The sequence below is a fragment of the Hylobates moloch genome, unplaced genomic scaffold (genome assembly GCF_009828535.3).
Source record: "Hylobates moloch isolate HMO894 unplaced genomic scaffold, HMol_V3 SCAFFOLD_2, whole genome shotgun sequence".
Classification (NCBI taxonomy): Eukaryota; Metazoa; Chordata; class Mammalia; order Primates; family Hylobatidae; genus Hylobates; species Hylobates moloch.
Window position 1 is genome coordinate 153,026,785 of NW_026652277.1, and position 16,956 is coordinate 153,043,740.

Below are 16,956 nucleotides of genomic sequence, written 5' to 3' on the forward strand. Positions count from 1 at the left end.
GAGGTTGCTTTGCCCCAAACTATTTAGTCAGGTCTTCTACACACAAAAACGCCTCGTGAGAAAATGCAGAATGTGAGAAATCAAGAAACGAAGAATTCGCTGGAGATAAATGGTGGGAAATGAATGTAAGCTCCCTGAGCATTTAAAGAAATTCTGTAAACTTTCCATGTTGGATTTTTGACACTGGACTTTCTACAGGGCACACTAATGTTATCTAAATCCTTGGAAACAGGGTGAATCTACATGATAGAGTGGAAGCCACAAGGGAAGAAGAGATTCTATCTGGGTGTGGAGAATGAAAAAAAAAAAAAGGTGTAAAGAGGGTGAGTGTATAGTCATCTGGAAGCCATGTCACAGAGAGGAGGGGAAAGATTAAAGGGGACCTGAATAAGAGCAGGATGGTAGGGCTTGAAAGGATGGGATGAACATGAGAGACGTGATGACTCTGGTCAACAGAGACCTCTCTAGGGATGTCAACCAGAAAGGGATGTAATGTAGGAAATTAGGTGTTTTTACACTTCTTTAGGAGGGCAAGAGAAACGGGCTCTGGGCTGACCTCTAGGAATGAACAACATTGCAGAATGGCCCTCCTGGGAATTGCACCCCTGACTCAACGGTGGTAGGGAATCAAGAGACCACTTTTAGCACAATAGATTTCTGAAAGAACCCACCCTAGCTGTGGCAGGTGCTGCGGTCCTGCAAGTACTAGCTGGAGACCTATGCTAGGCTGCTCCATCTGCAACAGCAAAATGTGTAGAGCCCAGCCCCTGCCTTGCAGCCCCCATTGCAGCAGTGACTGGACGCGGGAGCACCACTGTGCTTGCCAGCAGAAACCAGCAGAGAAAGATCTCTTCCACTTCAACCTGCCCTTCAGATTCCACATGAGTGCTTCTTATGGGGGATCTTAATTCCATTAAGAACCCTGCCCTACCAAGCCGTATTGGAGTCAGAGGCAAAAGGAAATGTCAGCAATACTGCGTTACTTTTTATTTTTTATTTTAATTAATTAATTAATTTATTTATTTATTTATTTTGACAGGGTCTGGCTCTGTCATCCAGGCTGGAGTGCAGTGACTCAATCATGGCTCACTGCAGCCTTAACTTCCGGACCTCAGGTGATTCTCCCACCTCAGCCTGTCAAGTAGCTGGGACTACAGGCACACACCATCATTCCCAGCTAATTATTTTGGTTTTTTTTTTTTATAAAGACAGGGTTTCACCATTTTGCCCAGGCTGGTCTTGAACTCAAGAACTGAGCTCAAGCAATCTGCCTGCCTCCTTCTCCCAGACTGCTGGGACTACAGGTGCAAGCCACTGCACCTGGCTACTTTTTAATTTTTCAAAATACTGCATTAAGAGTATTTATCTTGGCAGGGTGCGGTGGCTCACGCCTATAATCCCAGCACTTTGGGAGCCTGAGGTGGGCGGATCACAAGGTCAGGAGATCGAGACCGTCTTGGCTAACACGGTGAAACCCCGTCTCTACTAAAAAAATACAAAAAAATTGCTGGGCATGGTTGCAGGCGTCTATAGTCCCAGCTACTCGGGAGACTGAGGCAGGAGAATGGTGTGAACCCAGGAGGCAGAGCTTGCAGTGAGCTGAGATCGCGCCACTGCACTCCAGCCTGGGCAGCAGAGTGAGACTCCATCTCAAAAAAAAAAACAAAAAAGTGTGTTTATCTTGATTACTGAGTTTTTTGATGCCCCTTAAATTTTGTGCCTGGGGTGCCTTGCTTGCCTCATCCTAGACCTGGCCCTGTTAAGAACCCCAGTTACAAGGGAGTCTTAGAAATACCGTTTTTAGCTTTTCATCCTCTGTGGTACTGACGGCACCATGGAAGAGGCTGGGAGGAAGGTAGCACCATCTACAAGAGCCATCCCTGTCAACTTGGGTAGGGCTGTGGAATCCAGCTGTTTGGTCAAACACCAGTCCAGATGTTGCTGTGAGGTATTTTAAATAAATATTTTATTTTGTAAGAAAAATAACAAACTTTTTTGGAAACAGTCTCTCTCTGTCACCCAGGCTTGAGTGCCATGTCACTATCATAACTCACTGCAGCCTGGAACTCCTGGGCTCAGGCAATCCTCCTGCCTCACCCTCCCAAGTAGCTAGGACTACAGGTGTGAGTCACCGCAATCACCTAGTTTCTTCATTTTTTGTAGAGACAGGGATCTCGCTATGTTGCCTAGGCTGGTCTTGAACTCCTGGCCTCAAACAATCCTCCAGCCTCGACCTCTCAAAGTGTTGGTATTACAAGTATGAGCTACCATGCCGGCTGGTATTTTTTAGATGTGACTGACATTTAAATCTCTGAGTAAAGCAGATGACCCTCCCTAGTGTGAGTGGCCTCATCTAATCAGTTGAAGCCTTTCATAGAAAAACCAAGGTTCCCCTCACTCCTAAGAGGAAGGAACTCTGCCTCCAGACTGCCTTCTGGCTCAAGACAACATCAGCTCTTGCTGGAATTTCCAGTCTGCCCTGCAAACTGCCGGTTCCCACCATTGGGTGAGCCAATTCCTGAAAGTAAATCTTTATCTCTATTTCTATTTCTGTCTCTGTCTCTATTGCCTCTATCCCTATCTCTATCTCTATCTCTCCTCTTTGGTTCTGTTTCCTGGGAGAACCCTGACCAGTACACTTGGAGGAGGTGACAGAAGTGAAGGGCCAGTCTGCTAGCTCTACCGTGGTGGAGATGGAAGTAACAATACTGGGGTAACAAAACCCTTCATATAGAAGGAGAGAAGGAAGAGGCTAAGTTGGTTCCCAGGTTCCCGTGTGGGTGACCGCGATAAGGACGACAGATAAGTACCAGATATCTCCATGAGAAAACAGAGCACATGCTCATCGTCTTTGGAAGATGCAGTTCCCTGATCTCCCACATGCAGCTCTGTTCCAGTGCATGAGATCCACCCTGTGTATTTCACAAATTGGTTGCCTGGGACAAGTAATTTTGTTATTGCTTGCTTATTCATTCATTAAATGCATGCTTATTAAGTGTGTCCTGTGTCAGGTAGTGTTGCAGGCTTGGGAGAAACAATGGTGAATGAAAGCTGAGATGGCTTCTTTCATGATGTTTTCAATCTAATTCAGAGAGATGTGACAAACAAATACAACACAAACAAAGGGAACAGTCCCAGGTAGTGATGTGTGCGGCCGGAACAGTGAAACAGGGCAGTGTGATGGAGCTGCAGGGAGTAGGTGCTGCCTGACACGGCCACTCACATTGAATATGCCAGGACCCCCATTCCAGCATCACATATGGTCTAAGTGTGGGGGAACATTGACCTGTCCTGTGTGTGACCAGCTGGAATGACCAGCTGAAAGAGCCCTAGGCTTATATGACAAGTTACTAAAGGGGAACCCGAGCCCAGGACAAATGTCTGTGATGAACAGCTTCTTCCTCTCTTAGCCTATTCAGGCTAAAATACCATAGGCTGGGCAACTTAGAAATACAGACTTTTTCTCCTACCCATTCTGGAAGTTGGGTGCCGGCAGATTTGTTGTTTGGTGAGGGCCTGCTTCCTGGTTCCTAGACGGTGTCTTCTAGTGGTGTACAAATGTGGTGGAAGGAGTGAGGGTTCTCTCTTGAGCCTCTTTTATAAGGTCACTCATCCCATTCATGGGAGCTCCACCCTTATGACCTAATCACCTCCTAAAGACCCTGCTCCCTAATGTCATCACCCTGGGGGTTAGGATTTCAACATGTGAATCTGCAGGGGACATAAACGTGCAGGCCATAGCCGTTCTCCATGCTGATGGGTAATGGGCAGTCACTGAATGAGTCTCTGTGAGGCAATGGAGGGGGAGCTGGGTGGCAAGGCCCAGGCCCAGGCTGAGTCTACAAAGAGCAGCATCAGGATCTGCCGGGAGACAGAAGCTCTTTGGGGTGAAGGTGATGCCTATTCATTGTTGTGTTTCCAGCAGTGACACAGTATTTGGCACATGGCAAGTCCTCTGTAAATACTGGTTGATGAATTAAGGAATCCCTTGGCTGAAGGTGGAGGGGCCGGCTACTGTGGGACCAGGGAGCCTTTGCATTGTGGATGATTTCTTCATACTTGGGAGAAGTATTTTCCTCCTTCCATAAGACAAGTCCCAGAGCCTTCCAGGTGGGAAGGGCTGTCTGGTCAAATGACTCTGACTTTGTCTTTTTAATTTCAACACTTGCTGTTCCCTGGGGGACTACGATTCACTTTAATGCTGCCACCAAAGTGAGGCCAGCCAGTCCTTCCCATCTGGGAGGCTTTCCTTAGGTTTGCCACCTTAGCACCGCTGAGATGGCCTGGGAATTTAGGAAGACTTATTTAAATGCGAAGGGAGTGGAAAAGGTGACTAAGCCAAGAGCATGCATGAGGAATAAAAGCTGTCAGGCTTCTGCTGTCTGGTTTTCTCATCTTTCTATAATTTTCTGGCTTTGGTGCTCCATACTATGCAGAAAGAACCCCAAAAGATGAGTACAGTTTTCCACACAACCTGACTCAGCCCTAGGCCCATCTTCACAAATAGGGAACAAATCTTACTTCCCTTCCACACGGAAACAGGTATTTGCCATTAAGAAAAGATCACCGGATTCAACAAATCAAAGTATAGGGCACTCAGTTAAATTTGAATTTCATGTAAATAACACAGAATTCTTTGATATAAGTAGGTCTCAAATATTGCAAGTTCCAAATGTGGCACGAGGCATACGTATCTTGAAAATGATTTGCTATTTATCTGAAATTCAAATTTGACTGGGAGTCTTGTATTTTATCTGGCAACCCAAGGGAAAGATTTGAACCCTGCCACTAGCATAGGGCCTCTCCACTCAGGGCTCATCCCGGGTTCCTGCCTGAGGCCTCCACACCTCCCTCCAGGGTTTGGTGGAACTTTTATAACTGTTCCAATAAGTGGCTTCTCCCTTGACTGGAGACTCTACCTACCTCCATGCCTACATGCGCAGGGGTCCTCGCCTGTCTGGACAGAATCTCAATATCTGAATCATGCATGGAGCATACCAGCCACACAACAGGAATTACACACTTCGCCACTGTTTATCGGTCGGCATAGAAGAGCTTCGCATTTTTCTTTGGGAACACAAAGCTCAGTTCCCCCAATGACCATGCTGAAAAATCCCAAGGACAGTAAGCTTCATGATAGATACAGTGGCTATTCGGAGGAGAACACGTCAATTTCTCTTACATATCAGAGGATTAAATAGTCAGCCAACCCTAAGACATGCCCAGGAGCTATTTTCAGCTCTGTTTTAACCTGTTGAGCTCCAAATAGAAACTTCTATATTTTTATCTTATGTTACGCTTCCTTTGAGGGAGTCAGTCTATAGGGTAGTGAGGTTAAAAAGAAATAACAACTTTCAAGAAAACAATCTAAAATAAGCACCTGTGTGGCGATTATAAAAATATACAAATTTCCTTCGCCTCTAGTGGTCATGTTGAAGCCCACACATTTGTGATGTGCATCGAGCCACACAGTTCTTTTCCATTTGCCCTTTTAGGTCAGATCTGTTAGATTTCCTCCCTCCCCACCACGTGATCAGTGCAGGATTTCTTGCTTTCTCTTGTTGAAGCAGAGTGATAATACTGTTTAACCCTTGATTCAAATATCCTGGGTAATGGTCACATGCCCCGTAATAAAATATGTCCAAAGATTAGCTGGAAGTCCCGGGCCTGCTTCTCTTACTAACTCTGGCTGTCTCAGTAGTGTTTACAAGTGTCTCTAGTTACCTCCCTTTCTCCTTTGCTTAAGTGGGCATGAGATTTTGAATTCCTTAATAGATTTTAAGTTCAGCAAGAATAAGGACCTTGCCTTGTTCACTGTTCTATTGGTTTGCTAGGGCTACCATATAAAATATCATACACTAAGAGGCCTAAGCAACAGAAATTTATTTTCTCATAGTTCTCATAGTTCTGGGGGCTGGAAGGCCAAGATCAAGGTGTTGGCAGGTTTGGTTTGTGCAGAGGCCTCTCTCCTTGGCTTGCAGGTGGCCGCCTTCTTTCTGTGTCCTCACATGGTCTTTCCTCAGTGCACGAGCCCTTGAGTGTTTTTGTCTGTAAAATTTCCTCTTCTTAAAAGGATACCAGTCAGTTGGATTAGGGCCCATGCTAACAACTTTATTTTAACTTAATGGCCTTAAAAATTTTATTATTATTATTATTATTATTTTAGAGACATGGTCTCGTTCTGTCACCCAGACTGGAGTGCAGTGGTGCAATTATGGCTCACTGCAACCTTGAACTCCTGGGCGCAAGTGATCTTCCCACTCCAACCTCCTGAGTAGCTGGGACTACAGGTTTGCACCAGCACATCTGGCTAATTTTTAAATTTTTTGCAGAGACAGGGTCTCACTGTGTTGCCTAGGCTGGTTTTAAACTCCTGGCCTCAAGTGATCCTCTTGCCTTGGCCTCCCTAAGTGCTGAACCACTGCGCCCAGGCCTTAATCACGTTTCTAAAGGTCCTATCTCCAGATACGGTCACATTCGAGGTTCTAAGGGTTAGGGCTTCAATGTATGAATTTCAGAGGACATGTAATTCAGCCCATAACAGTCACCATTAGTCCAATAACTAATGTAGTGCCTGGTACGTGATAGATGATAAATCTTTTTGTACTTATTTGTTGAATGAGTTCGAAAACTTTGATAATGTCATTGGTGAGGCACATTTACTTAGAGTTCCTTGTTAAGCCAGAGCATCAGGTTTTTAAGCTTCTTTCCTTCCTGCACACCTTAGTGGTCATCCGTTGTGTCATGGAAAGTCATCTGGCCATGTATATAACTTGTATGACACCCTCCCTTCCACAGAGGATGCTGTACAGTAAGTGTGTGCCTCACACTCGCAGGCAGAGAGCCTGTCCTGTCCAGGTCATTGCCACCTGCCGTACATGCAGCAGGCTGCGATGGCGACCCAGACTCCCAGCTGTCATTCTCCAGCCCTCCTTTTGGCAAATGCTTGACATGCATCTCCACATTTCCTTTATTTCCTTCAAATTGGGAAGAAAAAAAAATAGAATCTGTCAAAGATCTCCTGCTACTTGTGTAGGGAGAAGGGGAACCTCAACAACTTACCCATTGTCTAGGCGTTGCTCTACCAGTCTTTCAGGAAAAAAAAAAAAGCCCCAAAACTTTGATCCCTGGGGAGGTGAAGCGGAAGTTGATCTTCACCATTAAATTTTTTTATAGATAGCAAAGTCCATGCTTCCACCTGCATCCAAAGCACAGAGGCAGCTGGCAGAACAAAGCACCAGAGAAAAATAGCTGACCAGAATCTCTTAAATTGCCTGTGTACAGGTGCAGCTTGTTTTTCATCTTGGTGGCAGCCACTAGTGATTGACAATGTTTTACCCAGAGGACTTAACCCTTTTTTTGCCTAGATGAGCCAAAGAGACAAGTCTCATGGTTTAGAAAACAGTTCATACCCCTCTGTAGGTTCTAAGCAATTCAGCCCAAAGGCATGGGAACCGTACTTCGAACTAATGCCACCTGCAACAAAAGAAGGAACGACACGATGTCAGAGAAAAAGTTTAAAAAAATATATTGCTATGTCTCTCCAGCTTTGAAGCCAAGGCTGGGGCATGTCTTATTTTTTTAATCAATAGATAGATGGAGACGGCATGTGACAAATGCCTCTGGAATAGGATGCGTTACAAGTTGAAGTCTCTGGGTGTTGAGTAAGTCTTAAGCTACCTGTCCCAGAAAACCCATCCCTTTATGCCCTCAGCTTTTTTTTTTTGGATTACCATTAAACAAGCTATTTTAGATGGTAGACAAGCAGTAGAGAGGAGACAACATCGTGCAGCCTGGTTTAAAAACCTCCAAAGACAGAACTGGGCAGCTTCACTGGTCCTGAGCTGGTTCGGTTGTGTTTCCCCCAGGACTCCCGTTGCATCTCACCTGGGTTACTTTTCATAGTTGTGTGCAGGGACATTTGCCACTGGGGAGCCCCCCACCCAAGTGGTTGCATTTGTGTGGAGACCAGACAGACAGGACTATAGGTAGAATGCTGTCTCTCTGGCAGTCTTGTGGGAGCGTTGATGGAAGAATGAATTGGGTGATTACACTGGGATGTGGGCAATCTTTATCTAAGGAAGAAGCAAAAACTGTGAGTACTGCAGGAATAGCTCTCAGGACCATTACAAGAGTTAACCATTTGGAAAGAAGCTAAGCACAAGGGAGGAATAACCTCCTAAACACTGAGCCTTCCTAGGGAGAGAAGGGAAGTTGGTAACTGGTGATTATAAGCTAGCACTTCAAGGGAAGCCCCCAGAGCTGTTTGGGGTGGGGGGTGGGGGGCGCTCCTCAGCAGAGCCCTGAGGCAAGGCAAAGAGCTTGCTTTAAAAATATATATATTACTTTTTTTAGAGACAGGGTCTTGCTGTGTTGCCCAGGCTAGACTGCAGTGATGCAATCAGGGCTCACTGTAGCCCTGACCTCCCGAGCTCAAGTGACCCTCCCACCTCAGCCCCCCGAGTAGCTGGGACTACAGGCATGTACCACCATGCCCAGCTAATTTACTTTATTTGTAATTTAATTTTTGTAGGGATGAGGGGGTCTCTGTATATTGCCCAGGCTGGCTTCGAACTCCTGACCTCAAGCGATCCTCCTGTCTTGGCTTCTCAATATGTTGGGATTACACGTGTGAGCCACAGTGCCCAACCAAGAGCTTGTTAATGAAGTGTTAGTATTGTGGATCCCATGGCTTCTCATTCTGGTAGCTGCATTGTAAATCACCTTCTCTCAGCACAAGGAACACTACAGATGACCATTCTCGATGATGAACATGCCCGAAACATACCATAACACAAGCACAGAGCATGAGCTCAATAACTCACAGCCATGGAGCAGTGTCTTGGCTTCTGAATGGAAGAAATGACATGTACACAACTCTGATACTTCCTTAGAGAGGCTTAGTAAAATCATCACACTTGCCCAGCCAGGGAGCTCCCCATTCTGTGTCTTTGGCTTTGACATGGCCTTTGAAATGAGTACATGCTAGGTTGAAGGCATTTGTCTGGATGTTCAGGTCTCCATCCTCACACCTGTTAACTTGGCAGTAAAATAATCAAAGGAACTCTGTGGCCTGGAAAGCAATCCATCTCATTGATAAATCAAACCTTTTGTGTGAATCTTGATGAAACTGTGTGGCCAAAAGTGATTGAATTTAAAAATTTTGAATTTTCATGAATTGTTTTGATCTTAGACATAGATTACACCTGTTAGTGATTGTGCATGAAATAAACTACCAAGATTATGTGGGAATCATAGCCTTGGCACCATGGTGGTAATCCAAATGAGGCAGACGCTTGGATGCAGGTCAACTTCATCAGAACAAAAGATGCCGTCAACCAGACAGAGATACTATAAGGAGTAGCCTCAGACATGCTACAAGCCGAGGTCAGGAGATGCACCTCCTCCCCTTTGGAGTCTAGGGTAGGCGTATCTGCACCGTGCCTCTGCTTCCATCCAATTCACAGAAGCTGCATGAATGGTAAGAAGATCTCTTTAAGTTCTGCTTCAATATTTATCCCTTTCACTTGTACTGCTGTCACCACTACAAGCTGGAAGCAGAGAACTCCCAGGTCCAGAGAGGCCCATGGGGACACTGAGAGCTGCCGATTTTCTTTTCCCTTTGGCCATTTTATGAGGGAGACACCGTGCACATTCTAACAGATTTGTGCACAAGGGATTATAGCATGCTCTATATTCTTGGCCTTGAAAATTTTTTTTTTAAGTTTGTAAAGGTAATTATGACTGTTTACAGTACTGAGGGCAAAGCCCCACCCTGGGCTTCAGGCCAGGGGCTCTGGGAGTTGAGTGTAGTGGGCTGAGCCAAGTCCAAGACAAAAGCACAATTATGCTCACCTAAAAACCCACGCTGGTGGTAGGGGGATGAAGGAAACACCCACACAAATGGGAGGTGTGTGGAGGGAGGGGCTTCCTTTGAAGTTTTGCATAAATCGTGGAAATTTTTTTCCTATAGAGCTGGGAATGAAGATTCTTGGTTTTTATCCTGGATCTCTTATTGAGTATTGAGCTGTGCCATAAGGAAATGGGCTTCCTTCTTACTTGATTTACCAATGTTTAAAACTGAACTTTAAAGACAAGAATTTTGGAAGAATTAAGAGGAAAACGGGACACCTTGTACAAGGTTTCATAAAGCTTTCTTAATTTTTTTGGCAGAAAGAAACTGAAGTCAGCCCCGGTGCAGTGGCTGACACCTGTAATCCCAGCACTTTGGGAGGCCGAGGCGGGCAGACCACCTGAGGTCAGGAGTTTGAGACTAGCCTGACCAACATAGTGAAACCCCGTCTCTACTAAAAATACAAAACAAAAACAAAAACAAAAACAATTAGCTGGGCGTGGTGGTGTGCACCTGTAATCCCAGCTACTCAGGAGGCTGAGGCAGGAGAATTGCTGAAACCCAGGAGGCGGAGATTGCAGTGAGCCGAGATCGCACCACTGTATTGCAGTCTGGGCAACAGAGCGAGACTCCGACTCAAAAAAAAAAAAAAAAAAAAAAGATACTCAATTCAGACACCAAAAGACTCTCTTTTTAAAGCCCATCTCCCTTCTTTCTGATCCAGGTCCATTTTCTACTTATGAAAGTTTAAACACCACGGGGTGAAAAATTGTTGCTACAGCCTATTGGGTTCTCTGGGTCAGGAAATAATTAGCAAATACTCAACTACTTGCATACATTACCTTCCTGTTAACTCTGCTGTACTTTTTCTGCCTGCCAGGATTAAGGCCAGATGATTATTTGTCCTAATGTTATGAATCATTGACAAGAAAAGCGTGTAATGGCAGTGTTGACATGCCTTTACATCCATTGGCACCACAAGGTAACCAGGAGCAATCAGTGACAGGGAAAACTGGAACATATTGTGGGGGAAGTGGAGGGGGGGCCCTCCCTGGCCTCAGAATGGCTGGAGCAGGAATTCCTCACCACCTGCTTCAGTTCCCAAAAGGCAGGCTCTAGAGATTTGGTACCATAGTTCAGGAGAAAAACCACAGGGAGAAGAATTTTCCCATTTAGTCCAGGAGGAATATGATTTTTAGGAAACAGATGCAGAAACCTGACGTTGGCTCACAGTGGCCTTGGTGAAGCCAAGGGCTAAGTTTCGGGGCATTGGCCTGCCCTTCATTGCTGCACACACCCAGATGCACACACCTGACAGAACTCGAGCAATTGGCTCTGTGTGCCCAGCTCTCCACTGCCTGGCAGCAAAGAGGAAAGGGGAATTACAGGCAGGCTTGACTTGAAACACTGCTCTGGCCCCACCTGAATTCCAGGTGCCCGAGGGAGTCCCTTCAACCACCTGGAATTGAGGCTGTTTCAAGGTACAGATGCGGTGTGTGTTTGTCTTGCTTTTGTTTGCACCTTCTACCAGCTGGAAGCCAGAAGGTGTGGGGCTCTGCAAACAATTTTGATGTAAATAAAGAGAATGTAAGAATTAAAAAGACACCTTGCAGCTGAGCCCAGGGCGGAGGGGCGGGGGTACAAGCTAAGAGAGGAGGGAGGTGGAAAGCGAGGAGGAGTGGAAATAGATTTCCTCTAGGAAATAGAAATAGACACAGGGCCAATGTGGGATGATGTGATCCTGTTGCATATTTTCCATATGTTAATATCCCTCCATAAGATTCCTCCTCAGACCGGTTATTGATAGATAGAAAATAAGCCTGTGGGCCTAGATCTGCCTCTGCTCTTTATTTATTGAATGTGCCTACTATGTGCCAGCACTAAGGTAAGCACTGGTAATAAATGTGAAAACACATTATCATGTGACAGACAGCAAATTAACACCTACAATGAGGCTGTTTATGGTGCAACAAGGGCTGCAAGTGATAAAGGGCCATCTCTGTCTCCTTAGGGCAGTGTGGGAACACACCAAGAAGGAAGATCTTCCACAAGGACCTCTCCTTTCATCCCAAAGCAACCCTAATAGTCATAATTCTCACAAGGGTGTGGAATGCATTGGGGATGGTCTTTTATTCATCATTCTTTTTGGACTAGGATAACTTCCCCGTATCACATAAATTTTGAAAAAAAAAGTTTACTCAAACGTTAAAAGTTTTTTTGTTTTTGTTTTTTTCTTGGTTACCCAGGCTGGAGTACAGTAGCAAAATCACAGCTCACGGCAGCCTCAACTTTCTAGGCTCCAAGCGATCCTCCCATTTCAGCCTCCCAAGTAGCTGGGACCACAGTCACATGCCACTATGCCTGGCTAATTTTTTTGTATTTTTTTGTAGAGAGGGGGTTTCACCATGTTGCCCAGGCTGGTCTCAAAACTCCTGGGCTTAAGTGATCAGCCCGCTTTGGCCTCCTAAACTGTTAGGATTACAGGCGTGAGCCACTGTGCCTGGCCTAAATGTTAAAGGTTGATGTAAATATGCAAATATTTCCAGAGCAATATGCAACCTTGAGATCATTTTGATCAACCTATTTTGTTGGAGATTGTTTTGTAAAAGGTATTAGAAATTTGGAAAATATTAAATGTTTAGCTTTCTTCCCTTTTTTTCTTTTTCTTTTCCTTTTTTTTTTTTTTTTTTTAGAGACAGGGTCTCACTGTTACCCAGGCTGGGGTGCAGTGGTGCGATCATGGTTCACTTCAGTCTCATTCTCTTGGGCTCAAGCAATCTTTCCACCTCAGCCTCCCGAGAATCTGGAACTACAGGTGTGTGCCACCACGCCTGGCTATTTTATTTCTTATTTTTTGTGGAGACGAGGTCTCACTATGTTGTGTAGGCTGGTCTGGATCTTACACATTTTTTAATAATAAAAAGTTACTTTTTGTCAACTGTGAGTGGAAGAAGCATTTAAAAGAAGCTAGTTCATTTTAAAAGAAATACAGTGTATAGTTTGGCACACTCAAGGGCAGTAACCTAATGATTAAGAGGGGAATTTTGGAGTCAGACATCCCAGAAATCTGATCCTGACACCCCCAACTTAAAAGCTGTGTGATCTCAGACACATTGTTTAACCTTTCTGAGCTTTAGGGTTTTTGTTTTGTTTTTAAATGGAAGTAGTAATATCTACCTTGTAAGTTTATTCTGAACATTAAATGAGATAGTGCACATAACTTTCCTAACAAGAATCCTAGTTTACCTAGTGTGTGCTCAGCAGATGCTAGCTATTATTAAAATTAGTCTATAATTATGAATAATTATAACAATAAACACTTTTTCTTTTCCTGATAAATTATGACTATAGGACAAAGTAAATTGGAATAATGGCAATTATTTTGTGAACTTAATAGCTGCAGCCTACTAAAGTGGTTAAATAAATTTTTGAGCAGAGTGATGTGGTATCACTAAGAGTAATTTATTTATTTTATTTTATTTTATTATATATATTTTTTGAGACAGAGTCTCCCTCTGTTGCCCAGGCTGGAATGCAGTGGTGCGGTCTCGGCTCACTGCAACCTCCACCTCCTGGGTTTAAGCAATTCTCCTGCCTCAGCCTCCTGAGTAGCTGGGATGACAGATGCTCGCCACTGCACCTGGCTGATTTTTGTATTTTTAGTAGAGATGGGGTTTTGCCATGTTGGCCAGGCTGGTCTCGAATTCCTAGCCTCAAGTAATCCACCTGCCTCGGCCTCCCAAAGTGCTGGGATTACAGGCGAGAGCCACCACACTTGGCTAAGAGTGATTTATTTAATATGATAAATGCCAAAATTACATTTCTCTAGCTGTGTAGACAGAGTGGGTGCCATAGTGAGGTTACTCACAATGGCCTCCATTCTTAAGGAGCTGACCAGACTAACATTTCTACTTAGAAGTATAGTTACACAAATCCTCAGAAGGAGTATAAACTCAAAAGTTGAAAGCACATCAAGAGTAAATTAAAGGTGTTCAGCAGCATTGCTGTCAGTCACATAGAAACCTGAGTGACAGTGCCCTGACCATGCGCAGATGCAGCTGAACTGAACCACTGCCAGAGGACGTTGAGCTCCATGTCTTTCCTCCAGCCAGTCAGTGTGAGTGTGACTTCTATACCCCTGCCTCGTGGTCATCAGGGTGCTCTTGAAACTTTTTTTTTTTTAGATGGAGTCTCGCTCTGTTGCCCAGGCTGGAGTGCAGTGGCGTGATCTCACTGTAACCTCTGCCTCCTGGGTTCAAGTGATTCTCCTGCCTCAGCCTCCTCACCTGCAGCTGGGACTACAGGTGCGCGCCACCATGACTGGCTAATTTTTGTATTTTTGGTAGAGATGGGGTTTCACCATGTTGTTCAGGCTGGTCTCGAACTCCTGACCTCATGATCTGCCTGCCTCGGCCTCCCAAAGTGTTGGGATTACAGGCGTGAGCCACTATATCTGGCCAAAACTTTTAATGTCAACACTGCTGGGCTGGATATTGGGCTTGCTTGTTGAACAAATAGTTGTTCGAAGCTGTTAGATTTTTTTTTCAGGTGATAAAAATATGGGTGATGCAAAGGACTAGGTTCACTTAATGGCATGAAGACTCATCCAAGGAACTGTGAATCCTTATCATTGGATGATCAGACTCAGCCACAGTGATGCTCTGGACTTTTGTTTATGAATCTAGGAATCTTTTCTCTCAGATAACTATTGAAATTGTAAAGAAAAAAGTGACCAAGATATCAGATTCACAGGCAACAATGTTTAGATATACAAATTTTTAGAAGTCTTTTGAAGGCTATTTACCCACAGATGAATGAGAATGCAAAATATGATGCAAAGCAGATTTAACCTTCTGGCTAATTTGCCTCAATAAAAAAAGTTAAAGACATAAAAGGAAGATTACATCCACATTTTAAGATTGTGTCTTTATGTAAATAACAAGTTACTCAGCATGCACTTCAGGCATGAGTAAAGGTCTCCAAGTTCACAGTGTGGAAGGGACTTCCATCTAGGATTCCCCAGCATCAGGAGCAGACTGAGACGGTGATCAGTAGTCGTGTTAATGGTTAAATTTTGAGTTCAGTGAATGCTACTGGCTGAAGTCAGGCAGAGAAGAAAAAAGGGAGCCAGAAATGAGAAAAAAAGAGAGTGTGATATAGGGAAGAGAGAATGAAAAAAGAAAGAAGACAGCTGTGACCACGGGAAGCTATGGTAGAATGACTAATGAAATATTTTTAGATTTCTCCATAAATTCCCTATTCTTGCTGGGCATTTAGCATTTTAAAAAGATTATATTCCATTTGAGAACATTCTGTGATACTGAGCAATTATAAGAATTGTCTCAGGCAGAAAAGATATATTGAATAATACATGTTGATTGATAGATGGAGAATATTAGTAGATTGTTATTTCAACCTTTCTATTGTGATCCACACCCAGGTCCGAACAGCATTTTCAGCCTCCTACTGTGTGCCAAGTCAGTGGCTGCTGTCATGCATACAAAGATGTGCATGATAGCATTTCTTTTTTTTTTTTTTTTTTTTTTTGAGATGGTCTCGCTGCCACCCAGGCTGGAGTGCAGTGGCGCGATCTCGGCTCACTGCAGGCTCCGCTCCCCAGGGTTCATGCCATTCTCCTGCCTCAGCCTCCCGAGTAGCTGGGACTACAGGCGCCCGCCACCTCGCCCGGCTGATTTTTTGTATTTTTAGTAGAGATGGGGTTTCACCATGTTAGCCAGGATGGTCTCTTGACCTCGTGATCCGCCCGTCTCAAAATGCTGGGATTACAAGCGTGAGCCACCGTGCCCGGCCGCATGATAGCATTTCTAACTTTCGTGAGCTCACAATCTATAGGTATGTCAGTTTCAATGTTCTGTGCTAATGTCTTGATAGGCATTAGGTGTAGGGCATAATGAGAACACTGGGAGGTAACTCACCCAACGTTAACAGATCAGGAAAGGAATCTTAGTGCATGTGGCATTTGAGATGAAACCAGAATGGCAATACCCAGGAAAGGCACTGGGAAAAAACTGTTTTCAAGTAGCAAGAACTCAAGGGCTTGGAGTGTCAATGGTCATCGGAGGGAAGTAGTATGGTCCTGCTGCCATGTGAGCAGAGGACTTCCACAGCAAGCCAATGAACCTGGAAAAGCCACAGGAGCGGATCCTGGAGGCTTTTGTCCACCCTGCTGAGCTGCTTGCACTTTTTCAGCTGAGATCGGGCGCATTCAGGGTGGTATGGCTGTAAACAATACTTGGACTTTTACAGGTATCAACCAAGTTTCTTAATTTTTCTGTCACTTCCAAGGTGACTGAATTTCATTTGTGGTATCAGAGGGCACAAAAATAGATGTATAGGAATTATTCTAGGCAAACAGGAAGATCTCAATTGATTTAGGATAATGGATGGGGCTTCAGTGTGGAGTTTTAAGGAAGCCGTGGTGTGGTCAGGCTTGCATTTCATGAAGTGGTCTGTGGTACTTCCAAGGTGGTGAGTTGATCTAATGAAGCTTTAGGTCAAATGGAAATATATTGCCCCTTAATAGAAAACACAATTTATTTGCATTTGAACAATAACTATTGGATTTGAATATACAATGCATTAAATGACTGTGTTTTGTTTGGCTCATAAAAAGGTTTTGAAAAAGGAATTCTGGTCTTTTCTGCATATTTCTTTTTCCCATCTACAAAACATAATTTAAAAAAATTTAAATGCTCTTATTTGATACAAAAACATAAACTGTGGAAAGGACACCCTATTTCATAAATGGTACTAGAAAAACTGGATAGCCACGTGTAGAAGAATGAAACTGGATCCATATCTCTCATCTTATACAAAAATCTACTCAAGGTGGATCAAAGATTTAAATCTAAGACCTGAAACCATAAAAATTATAGAAGATAATCTTGAAAAACTCTTCTGGACATCAGCCTAGGCAAATAATTCATGACTCAAACCCTGAAAGCAAATGCAGCAAAACAAAAATAAATAGGACCTGATTAAATTAAAAAGCTTCTGCACAGCAAAAGAAATAATCATCAGAGTAAACAAAAAACGCACAGAATGGGAGGAAATATTTGCAAATTATGCACCTAACAAAGGAC